Raw genomic sequence first — 13,075 nt, 5'->3', positions numbered from 1 at the left:
GGTAGTAGTGGCACTTCTGCACAAATGTTGGGTATAGGTCTTCCCATACCTTGACAACTGGATCATCAAAGGCCGATCCCAGGAACAGGTTTGCCAGTAGGTGGAACTGGCATGAGCCACTTACGCCACACTGGGACTTATTCTGAACATCCCAAACTCCAAGTTGGTCCCAACTCAACGACTCGAGTTCATTGGGAGCCTCCTAGAAAGCTCATCACCTAATAAATTATTTTATTAGTCTTTAAAGTGCTACTGGACTGCTTTTTTGTTCTGATAGCATATAGACTAACACGGCTATCACTGTGTATTAATATAAACAGAGTGGTGCTTCCGCCTCTCCACTCTGGAGCAGAGTTCTTGAAAGTGGTGAGATAAACAGGGCACATCCGTATTCTGACACCATCCACGTTGCCAGTAAGTAACCAATTGAAACTGGTACTTCTCTATGATTATGCAAGCACTATTGGATCACCAAAGGACGCATCACTGCTGCTAGCATGTAGTGGTCATGGAAGGTGTAGAATGGTCTCAACTTTAAGAATACAGAACATTGCCAAAAGCAGTAGCCAAGGACATTCTTGCCTGAGTGGCATATTAACATGGGTGAAGTTGATATTCCAGTAGCAAATAAGGGGGATGCTTGATTCCTTACCTTATGAAATCACACAGTGGCCATTTTGAGAGCACTTGGAAGTACTGTAGATTTATCCACTGCCTGGGATAGTTTATTACACTGTTTATCCACTGTCTATGGTAGACAAGCCCTTAAACTTAAAAACTTTGAAGAACAAAAAAGTTAAATGCCTCAGAAGAAGGAAGCCTGGGGAACAATCAGTGGGAGGCACTGGACAATCAAGGTGCAAATGGAGCACTCAAGGGAGATACGACCTTTGCAGAAAGTTAAGTGAACTCTTTGCAGCGATCATTCCTGCGGAGGGTGTGAGTGAGATTTCCAAACCTGAGCTAGTCTGTTTAGATGACAAATGTGAGGAATTGTCACAGATTGAGGCTTCAGTAGAGGAGACTTTGGAAGAAACTGAGAAATTCAGCAGTAACAGGCCACTGGAGCCAGACAGTATTTACTCACTTTATATAGCATGAGGTTCATAACTCTGTCCTGCCATCGAATGTGCAGTATTGACCTCAGGCTGCATGTGTGGAAGCACTCCACAGTTATATATGTATTCTGTACCGAGTCCAGGTCTCACAGCCATACAGAAGACTGGTCAGTACTACAGCCTAGAGCAAAAGACCGAACAGGCTGGCGTGCTCTCGTACGACATGCGTATGACAACTTCGAAGAGCAGCAACGCATATGCCTCATTGATGCTTGTGAAAGGAAGAAAGCAGCAGCAGCAGCCGCGCAAACAGAGCCAGGACAATTTCCTTGCCCCCACTGTGAATGCCCATGCCATTCAAAGCTTGGACTCCTCAGCCACATGCGAGTCCACAACCGATGACGACATCATCATCGGACACGACAGACTACCTACAAAAAAATAGCATGAGGGCTGAGAGTCATTGAACCAAACTATAAATCCTTTATGACGGAAACTACTTCAAGCTAAGGCCTGTGGCAGCACCCTTAGTTCCAGCACCTATGTATACCCCCAAGAATTTTGAAAGAACTCCAAATATGAAGTTATAGAACCACTACCTGTGGTATGCAATCTATTACTTAAATGAGCTTCTGCACCAGAAGACTGGAGGATCACTAATGTGGTACCAATTTTCTAAAATGGCTCGAGAGACCATTTTGGCTATTACAGGTCAGTAAGCCTAATTTCAATACCAGACAGATTGTTTGTTTGTTTGAAATGATAATGAATAGCAGATATCTGGATGCACATGATTTGTTGGGAGAAAGTTAATGTGGCTTTTGTCATGGGGAGTTGTGCCACGCCATCTTCTGAGGGTGTGGAAAAAAGTCAGAAAAAGAATATATAATATTATAAATTCTCTAAAGCCACTACATAAATCTTCAGCATGCCCACACCTTGCATATATAAATAAATCTTTTCTGAAATTGTGGTTACCCCATCTCAATAAAGAATAGGAAAAGTTACAGAGAGCAGCAACATAAATGATTAGGGGTATGGAATAGCTCTAACTTGAGGAAAAATTTAAAAGACTGGGACTGTCTCTTTTCCAGGCTGACACACAAAAGGAAGTCTATAACATTATGAATGATTTGCAGTAAGTATTATTTCTGCTTCAAATAGCGTACCCCGGGGTGCTCTACTTGGGTGTCGGTGTGTCCTCACCCTGGCGCTCGGAGATTCTTCTATAGCTGAGGAGAGCCCGGCATGGTGGTGATGCAGTAACTGATTTTAACACTAAGCTTAACAAAAACTATTTTTTTGAGAACTTTAACAAGAAAGATAACTTGGATAAGGGTAGAATGAAGACTAACTCACTATTCCTTTTGTCTTTCAGCAAGAGAGACAGAGTGAAGCTCCATTGGCCGCCAAGGATAGGTAGAGAAGGAATTGAGGGGTCCATTTCGCACATGCACCAGATAGCATGAGGAGGTGCTACTGTATGTGTGCAGCGTGGGAAACGAAGAATCTCCAAGCACTGGTACGAGAGCGCACCGACACCCAGAGTGGAGCACCCACAGGGGGACACATCTTGAAGAACCATCATTATAAAGCTATAAAACTGTACAAGGTGAGTAACTTCCTCTTATTTCGTCACATAATACAAAACCCAAGAGTCATCCTATGAAATAGGCAGGGGATTTAAAAAAAATCTCAAGGAAGTACTTCATACAACTCAGAGTCAACCTATGGAATTCATTGCCAAGGGATGTTCTGAAGACCAAAATTGTAACAGTTCAAAAAGAATTAGATAACTTCATGGAGGATAGGTCCATCAATGGTAAATTAGTCAAGAGGGTCAGGGATGCGTTCATGTGGTGCTCCTTGTCAATTCAAGCCCAGACCAACTCAGTACTTTATAGCTTCAAGGCACTGTACTAACATTAACTAATGATGGGAATAAACTCAGGAACTCTGTCCTATTCTCTGTGCCACAAGGGATAGCCATGTTTGTCTGTAGTTTCACAAAAATCAAGCAGTACTGTGGCATCTTATAAATAAATTTTAGTCCTTAAGGTGCTACTGGGCCACAGGAGTGCCTATTCTCTGTGTTTAGGCCATGTTACCAAGTGATGGAAAATTGTCTTCATTTGAAAATTGCTCAATAGCTTATGTGAAATGAGTTAGGTGTTCTCAGAAGTTCCTAGTGGACACATGCCCACAAAATCACTGTGGCTTTTGCTAGTGCTTTGCCCTTCTGGCAATGTCGGCATGGAAATCTAGCTTCTCATCCCTCAGGTGGTTCCTGTAGGTCAGTCAAGCAGCACAGAGAAACTTTCACTGTAGCCTGTGCTGTCCTGGTCTATGGCTAAACGGTGGATTTCTGCCTCTGGAATAATCAGTTGATGTCGGGGACAGTGTGTATCGGGGTAAGAGGGATTTGAAACTTAGTGTTTTTTAAATTAAAAACTTGACTTTCTATTCTGCTTTCTGGAAGATGTGAGGATTAAGTAGAATTAGTAGAATTTTCATGGAAACAAAATTACCAGCCATGATCAGTTTAAGCTAAACTACAAAGGTTTCTAGCCTGAAGCAAAGGCTTAGGGTGTATCCAGACAAATCTTTGCAAACGCGTCACATATCTCAAGTGAATTGTCAATCAGATAAGTTCCCTAACAGTCTATAGTATTTATTGAGATTGAAAGAGCGTTTGAGGTTTTGGTTTTTTATTGGTTGTTTTTTGTTGCTTTAATGCCCATTGAACTATAGCTCCTGGAAGAAAAGTGGTTTAAGATTTTAACACTCCCCTTATTTAAGATAAAGGCTGAGAGATCTCCTAATAAACATCTGCAAATCATCCAAAAAGTCTTCAAAAAAGGAAAAAAAAAAGACAAGACTTGACGTTAATTGATGAGCTTAAAGGATAAAAAGCAGTTGTTTGTTTTTCTTTGGGAAAATGCTCATCTTTCTGGTCCATAAGCATCATAAGGAAGAATTCCCATCTCTCTCTTGACCCTCCCTCCCCCCCTCCCCCCCCACACAAATTAAAACACATTTACAGACTCTATATGCATCTTTTGTCTGCAGATCCCTCTTTTAAATTGCAAGTTAAAATCACTGTATGAGTTACAATCATGTGATGAGAATAACTAGCCTTAGCTGTCTACTCAATCTTCCAAAAAAAAGAGTCTGCCATAAAATTTTCAAAAATAACCTTTGATAAAACACTTGCAGCCCTCGTGACTGGATTTGAAAAAGGGGAAAAATCAGCTGCATATCAAGGTTGTCTCAGTGTCTGGGATTGTGTTACTAATGCATTGTGAAAAATTTACAAGTAAGTTGGTAAGCAGGCATGGGACTTAAAGATGACCTGCAAAGATAAAGAGACATATCTCCCTTTTTTTGGTTTGTCATGTGTAAAAAGATCCATGTTAAGGTTTCTCCTATTTGAAAACAAATCTGCTTGTTGCTAGCCGGAATGTCAAATCTGGTCAGTCTTCTGTTTAGTCGGAGATCTTACTGTGTGACTCTGGGTGGGGGGAAAAGCAGTCCTTAAAGACTAGCATCTTAAAGACTAACAATATTATTTATTAGGTGGCAATATTGTTAGTCTTTACAGTGCTTTAGGACTGCTTTTTCTGTTTCGTGAAGATACAGACTAACATGGCTACCTCTATGAGACTTCCAAAAAAATTCTTTCAAAAGAGAACATCCCCACACAAAAAAGCAGATCAAAAGATGGATCTGGTCTTTCAATTAATAGCACCCACACAGCCCCGGCTCTTTCAAAAGAACAGGCTGGGATCCGAAAAATCTGGCACCAAGCGGACTGCTCTTTCGAAGGAAGGGCCCCGGGGCGTCTACACACATTTTTTCCCAAAGGAATCTTTTGGCAAAAATTGCTCTTCCTCATCTGGGAGAGGAAGAGAGAGACCGGGAAAAGTGCTGCGTTCTTTTGATTTGAGATCGAAAAAGCGCATTTTGTGTGTAGATGTTCTGCAGATTCTTTCAGAACAGGCCCATTTTTTCCGAAGAACTTGCTAGTGTAGCCGCAGCCATGGAGTTTAGGAGTATGGCTCCCAGCAATAAGAAGTCCTGTGGCACCTCATAGATTAACAGATATTTTGGAGCATAAGCTTTCATGGGCAAAGACCCTGTTCGTCAGATGCATGGGGGGGGGGTGGTTTTCAGAGAAATATTTAAAGGGGGGGGTCCCAGTAAAGGGGAGGGCCAGAGCTGACAAGGTCTATCTGTCAACTCTGGCCCTCCTTTTTACTGGGACCCCCCCCTCTTTAAATACTCCTCTGGAAACCACGCCCCCAACTCATGCATCTGATGAAGTGGGTCTTTGCCCACGAAAGCTTATGCTCCAAAATATCTGTTAGTCTATAAGGTGCCACAGGACTTGCTGTTGTTGTTGAAGATACAGACTAACACGGCTACCTCTCCGATACTTGCTCCCAGCAATGTCACCCAATTTATGCTGGTGCTTTAGAGGAGTGTTTCTTCCTTGCTGCCCTCAAGCAGCTGCTGTGGGGTTTTTTTTGTTTGTTTGTTTTTTGTTTTTCTTCAAACCCCAGAATCAGAAAGTTGCAGCAGAATAAAGTGGTGCAGTGGAGCTTAGGGCACGTCTATGCTATAAAGATTTAGCAACAAAACTTACATTGACGCCTTCTGTCAACAGATCATGCTCGCAGTGGCAATGACAGCACCCCCACTGGGCAATGTGTGGTGGGTGTGCATCGCACAGTGCAGTGTTGTGGGAAAGCTGAGGGGATGCCTGGATATCTGGGGGTTCTTTCTGCCTCAGCCTCCTCAGGTCTGTGCGCTTTTTGTGCTGAGGAATGCCAGAGTAGCACAGCATACTGCCCCTCTCCCCCTGTAGCAGGGGTCTGCTTCTGTGTTCCTAGTACAGGTTTAGTTGACAGATCTGCAGTGTAGGCGTATCTTAGCCTCTGATTCTCACACATCTCTCAGGGCTGGAAGGGACCTCGGGATGTCATTGAGTCCAGTCCCCTGCCCTCTTGGCAGGGCCAAGCACCCTCTCCCCTGCCCTCTTTTTTTTTTTTTTTTTTTTTTTTTTTTTAATTGCCCCTAAATCCCTAAATGGCCACCTCAAGGATGAAGCTCACATCCATGGGTTTAGCAGACCAACGCTCAAACCACTGAGCTATCCCACCCCCAATAGCAATAGCAAGCTAAATATTCTGTAAAGATTTTTCTTCCGACTATAGTCAAACATTTGAATTAAATAGGTGCTCACAAAACCCAGAGTTGTCTGTCTAAAAACCATATCTCTGCTTACATGCTGACTCTCCAAATGCTTATGCATGTACTTTGTTGCGAGTAGTCCCAGTGATTTGAACAGGATGACTCGTGTGTGTGGGTAGGGTTGGAGCCTTAGTTAATCAGATTTCACTTTTATTGGTTTCTCTAACATATTAGTTCTTCAGTTGCCCAGACAGTCTTCCAGTAACAACAGGGTACTCAAGATGTGAATTTGTAATGTTCAGTCTAAAAAGTCACCAGCATTCTCTCCCACTATTTAATAACCGATGTCACTTTTATACATAACAAAAATGAGGGCCGTCAGCTGCAGTTAACTCATGCAATTAAATAAAAAAAATATTGTGAGTAATCAGTTTTAACTGCACTGTTAAACAGTAGAATTGTGATTTGAACTGTAATATTTTGGGTGTCTTTTTTTCTACAATTTGAAATATATTGATTTCAATCACAATACAAAATAGCAAGGGCTCATTTCATTTTTTTTTATTCCAAATATTTGCACTTTAACTATGGTAAGCAAAAGATTGTATGTTGCCATTCACCTTGTGCAATCTCCTTTTTCTGAAAATGTAACTTAAAGATGTAGAATTGATTATATAGCTGGACTCCAAAATAAAACAATGAAACTTCAGACCTTACAAGTCCACTCAGTCCTACTTCTTGTTCAGCCAATTGCTTGGACAATCAACTTTTTTATTTTTGCGGGAAATAATTCAATATCACTATTAGTCACACTTGACAGCCCTACTAAACAAGTAGGGGACTGGCACAATCCTAATTTCTCTTCTCACCCACTTGAGTTCTTCTTTAAAGTTCTAGGCTTGAGTAGCTGATACAAATCATTTTATGAAAAATAGGGTTGAGACAGTGTGACCTCAGCCCCAAAGATTTGAGGGTCAAATTCACTTGTGAAAGAAAATGAAGTTGTGCCCAGGATTAATCTGGCTTTACAGTTAAGTCAAAATTATTGAGCTGTGTCAGTTCTATGCAAATCAGGCCCGCGTTTCTAAAAGTATGGGGAAACAATGATCAAAGTGTAATCTGAAAGGCTTGTATGATACAAAGTTTTAGCTAGACAAAGTGGGTAAAGTAGTATCTTTTTTTTTTTTTTGGACGGATTTCTATTTGTTTGACAGAGACAAACTTTTTTGAGTTTATACAGAGCTCTTCTTCAGGATTAAGTTATTTTAACATGTGGGGCTCATCTGTGCTACTACGTAAATCAATCTAATTTATGCAACATCAGTTAATGTATCTAAAAATTGTTGTTAGCTCAGTACAGCCACCCCAGTAAGTGGATCTATGTTGACAGGAGAGCATCTGCCATCAACTTCCCTTGTGCTGTTTGGGGAGGTGGAGTACACAGATTGATAGAGTACTCTTCCAGCAATTTTCAGGGTGTCTCCGCCAGACGCCCTAAGTTAACCCTCATTACATCAACTGCAGCAATGGATCTATAAGCAAGTGAAGACATGCTCGAGTATAGTTCTGCAATATGGCAAACCCTTAGGCTGGTTTACACTGGAAAATTAGATGGACCCAAAATGCTGGATTTTTTTCATACCCTTCAGTGATTTAGTTAAGGTGACCTACATCTGGGTGCAGACAGCACTACGTAAATGGAGGAGTTCTTCTATCAACCCAGCTACCATCTCTCAGGAAGGCGGATCAAGTATGTCAAACTCAAAGCCTACTGAGAGGCACACAAATGAAAACTAATAGCTTTCAGGGCCACCAAAGAAAATGTACTCCTTTTGGAAAGTCATAATTAATTATTATAGACAGTTTAAGGTATGCTTTATAATTTTTTTCAGGTCCTCTTTGAATATAATACAGTAATTTTAATTGAGAATTGAATACTTAATATGAATTTTATTGGTTTATAATTTTAATAATAGTTCATAAAATTTGGGAAAAGGCACATCTAGCAGCGAGGGAAGAAAGAGGTAGAAAACACTGATGATAAAAGCAGACCAGGGAGAAAAGCCGAATCAGAAAAGCTAAAACATCTTGAAGAAAAAAGGGATATATGTTTTTGTAGTAAGCATGAAAAGCCACGTATCATGACGCCTGCGTTCTATGGCTAGCTCTGCACTCTCTGTGCTGTTAGTTTCATCGTCTCTAAAAACGAGGATAACCTACCACACGGGAAAGTCAGGAGTTACCAATGTGAAGGAAGGAATGGACGTTGAGATTGGTGGCTGGCAGGAACAACAGCAAGAGTTAATTTAAAGAAGCGGTATCTGAGGGGAATGGAGCTGTGCAGGCTCAGAGAATGAAGATTAGGGCTGAGAGAAACTGATCACCACCAGCTCACTGGTGGAACACCCCTGTTGCTATGTCGCTAAGGGTGTGCTGAAGTCTAAACATTTCCATTGTACAGGGTTTGCTTTGTCAAGCATTGTGGCCATGTTTGAATGATGCTTTGGCTGATTTTATGTATGTCCCTCTCACCTTTGGACAGGGTGGGTGCAACACAGTGAAACCCCTCCCCTGCCCCAAGAGCAGCTTCTTTCTCCATATGGAGGTTAGAGATTCCCCTTTCCCCACCCCCTTTCAGTGGCCATACAAGACATCACAATCCAACATTTTTTCCTGCATAGAGGAAGCAGGGGGAGAGGAAAGGGGCACTGGGTGGGACTGGACAGCCCCAGTAGGGGAAGGGGTGATGGAGAGAGAGACCAGGTCAGGATCTCACATCTTCTGTGGCTGTTGCCCATATTCTGGAAAGGAGATTTCCTTTCAGTTCCACTGACGCAGAAACGTTGTATTCCCCTCCGCCTCTTAGACCCCCATCCCCTCCAGGTTACGCTGCACTCCCGACCCCGCAATTTCTCTGCACTTCCTTCTCAGAAATTCTGGGGTGACACTGCAATCCCCCATTGCACTGTGTTCTCTGCCCCTTTTAGACTATCTGGGGCTTGTATCCCCCCCCACTGCAGCACAGCCCCCATTGCACCACCCCTGGCTCCTTGAGGCCTGCACTGCTCCCCATTACAGTGCAGCCCCCTCCATGCACTAGCCCCGGGGCCCCATGAGGCTTCCACTGCACCCCCACACCCCTTTCCCATATTACTCTGCCTCGCTCTCCTCAGCTGCCCCTTGCTTCACCCCTATAGTTCCCTATCTGCTGCTGCCCCAGGCAGGAGCTCCTCTCTGTCTCAGCCCACCTAAGTTTCACTACACCACTCACCCAGTACACCCTCCCCCATAACTCCGCATCGTGCTCCTCTGCCCCTTGCTCCTCCCCTCATGGCTCCCGACCTGCAGCTGCCCCAGGCAGGCTCCCTTCTCTGCCTTGGCCAATGTGGGTTTCACCGTCCCTCTCCTTAGAGCGGTCACACCCCCCTCTCTGGCACTCACGAGTGGAACAGGGTGGAACAAACACCAATCCTGGCTCCTCAGGCTGTCCGTGTCCAGTGCATGCTGATTGGCTCCCTGGGGTTCTAATATACGTGCACTGGGCATGGACCGCTGGAAGAGCCGGGATTGGTGTTTGTCCCGCCCCCGGCCGCTCGTGTGTGTCAGAGAAGGGTGTGTGACTGGGTGTGCTGCACTTAAATGTTTTATTAACCTCTAGTTGTGGGCTGCAAAAAAAAAATATTGGTGTGGCCGCGTGGGGCCCTGTCTGCAAGTTTGACGTGGCTGATGTACATCAGCAGGAGAATCCTTCCCATCAGTGTAGGTAGCATCTGCACTCAGGGACATCTCTAGGAGGGTATGAGGCCCTGGGCAGTCCCCCTGCTGCAGGCCCTGCCCCACCGCTGCTCTGCTCCACTCCCCTCCTTCCCCCAGGCCTCAACCTTTCTCTCCCCTGATCTGTCCCTCCTGCTGCTATTGCAGCCCTTCCTGGAAGCCCCCTCCCCTGAGCAATGGATTACGGTGGGGCCTGGTGCAGGGTGGCCTCAGGGGCTGGACTGCCTCGCGCACACCCTAGCAGCAGGAGCTGGAGCAACCCAGCAGCCTGCTCTGCTCCACTTCATCTTGGCAGCGGATCGCCCTGGGGCCGGGGCCGGGTTGCTCTGCTTGCCACTGCCGCAGTGAAGCAGCGCACAGCAGCTGGGAGATGGGTGTTGGAGCAGAGTAGACTGCGGGGTCACTCCAGGTCCTGCCTCCCTGGTGCCACCCTGCACTGGTCTCCCCAGTTAATTCCCTGGGCCCTGTGGGTCCTGTCCATGAGGGTTAAGGTGGCCATTGTGGGACCCCCACCAAAGTGTGGGGCCTGAAGCATCAGCTCCAAACTGTCCTGTGGATGGGACAGCTCTGTCTGCACCCAGTCGCTGTAGTGGTTCAAGTGCAGACAAGCCCTTAGTGTAGATGTGCTGCACCAGCATGAAGTGGGGTTGGCATCGCCTATGTAACCTAACCTGGGTTTGAAGCTACACAGAAGTAAAAATACCAAATGTTCGCTATGCCCTAATGCAATGGTTCTCATTTTTGAACCCCTAAAAATTTTCAAATGGAGGTGCAGATGCCTACGTGTAAGATTTTCCAAAGTCTGCGGACCGTACAAGTTGCAAACCACCGCCCAAATGTGAGACGGTCCTGCTCTTAATGTTCTGGAAAGAGAACTACTGAAACTGTCTTCACTCCCTACAGAGAACATGAGAAGATGGTGACAGCCCTGCAGGCTGACTGGCAGCGATTTTTGACGTTGCACTGGAGATGCTATTTATATAATGAGAAATGACTTGAACATTGTCATAAAAGCAGGTTTTTGGCACTGGCTCAGTTAGAAGAATGGATTCGTTTTACCGAAATGACAAGAGAATTTGTAGGCCTTGCTCAGTCCAGGATGGACCATAAATGTTTAATGCTTAGAAGAATGGCCTTTTTCCAGAATGCTGGCCAAATTAAATGGAGGACTGGTGTGTATTCAGAATTTTGATTTGCTTCACCCTTTCCCTTTGCCTCAAATTAGATGAGCGATAAGGAAAAGGAGGAATTGTGCTCTCCATTCACCATCATCTTTACTGTGCTTTCTGCTCCCTACTCTTTGAGGGGGAGGGATGGTTTAGTGGTTTGAGCATTGGCCTGCTAAACCCAGGGTTCTTAGCTCAGTCCTGGAAGGGACTGTTTTGGGATGTGGGTTGTTAGCTCAATCCTTGAGGGGACTGTTTAGGGATCTGGTGTAAAATCAATTTTTAAAATAAAAAGGGATGGTACTTGGGTCCTGCCAAGGGAGCAGGGGACTGGACTCAGTGACTTCCCTAGGTTCCTTCCAGTTCTATGAGATGTGTATCTTCGCTGCTTCTCTAACAGGTAGAGAATTGGAATGGTGACCCAAATGAACACTCTGCATGTAGCCCACCCTACACAGTAGAGTTTTTCTGAAATTCATCACCGCGAACTTGTAATCACCACTTCAAAGCAGCCAGCATTGTACGGGTGGGGAGTGGGAGGAAAGGTATTTTTGTGTTGTCCAGATCTTGTTCCCCCTCCCCAGCCCATTTTTTTTTTTTTTTTTTTCAGATTATCTCTGGTATATGTTTCCATCCTTGTATGTTCTGTTTAAAGGTGGTGTTTGCTTGTAACTTTGAAAATGCCACTGTGGGTTGTTTTGCTTTCATGGTAGACTCATACAATTGTATATTGGGAGTTTTCTCAGTTCTTAGCTGTAAGCGATAGGCTGTTGAAGCCTTAACAGAGAGATCTTTTCACGTAAGCGGTTGAATTAAATAGCTGCAAATAAAGCTGAAAAAAATATTTGACTAAAAATTACCCACTTTCTCGCTTAAAAGGGCAAATCTCCTTTGCTGTTTTTAATTTTGTAATCCTAGCAGCTCTCTGGTCAGCCGTAGAGCCTTTAAGGGTGAGCAGGGCTTGAATTCTTTAGATAAATCAGTAGGGAAGAAGAGCAAAACTGTTTAGGTCCCTTTAGCTGTGTTAGGAAATAAGCCCAATTCATGCCTCCCTCTTCTAGGTTCTGTTTAAGAACTTAACAAAAGATCAAAACAAAAAGCAGTCAAGTAGCACTTTAAAGACTAGCAAAATGGTTTATTAGGTGAGCTTTCGTGGGACAGACCCACTTCTTCAGACCATAGCCGGACCAGAACAGACTCAATATTTATGGTCTGAAGAATTGGGTCTGTCCCACGAAAGCTCACCTAATAAACTATTTTGCTAGTCTTTAAAGCGCTACTTGACTGCTTTTTGTTTTGATAGTGTATAGACTAGCAAGGCTTCCTCTCTGTTACTATTTAACAAAAGATATATGGGATGTGCTGGTCCTTCAGTGGGCCTCTACCCTGGCTAAATTTCACAGGTGTTGAGATCCTACATTCTAATGTCAAACTACTGTTTAGTACTGGCACAACAAGAATCTGTTCTCCTGGAACAAATACAGGGGAGGCAGGAGAACAGTATGAATATATAATGCAAACTATTCCTCTGGCAATCTTTCTGTTCCTCTTTGCTTTGTCCTGTTAAGATTCGGTGGCCCACAGCTGCAGACTGCCCCCTGGTGGAGGTGTGTGAGGCACCCCTGAAACCTGGGATAGCTAGTAGCCTGTGCCATTTAATAAGGAGTCTTCAGAAAACCTGCCAAATAACACCCACATGATGGACATACGACTAGAACATTGAAAAGGAATTGAGCACAGCTTTTGATGTCTGACTGTGCTAGCGTCACAGCCCACAGCGTCAAGAGAAAGACAAGCTAACACTGGCAATGGATTAGTTTTAATCAAATAAGCAGACATTTCGGCTTAAAGCTGACAAGTTGAAATAGGATAGCTGATCAAAAA

This window comes from Carettochelys insculpta, chromosome 4 (genome assembly GCF_033958435.1).
Source record: "Carettochelys insculpta isolate YL-2023 chromosome 4, ASM3395843v1, whole genome shotgun sequence".
Lineage (NCBI taxonomy): Eukaryota > Metazoa > Chordata > Testudines > Carettochelyidae > Carettochelys > Carettochelys insculpta.
The sequence above is the reverse complement of the archived record's forward strand: the minus strand, read 5'-3'. Positions refer to the sequence as shown.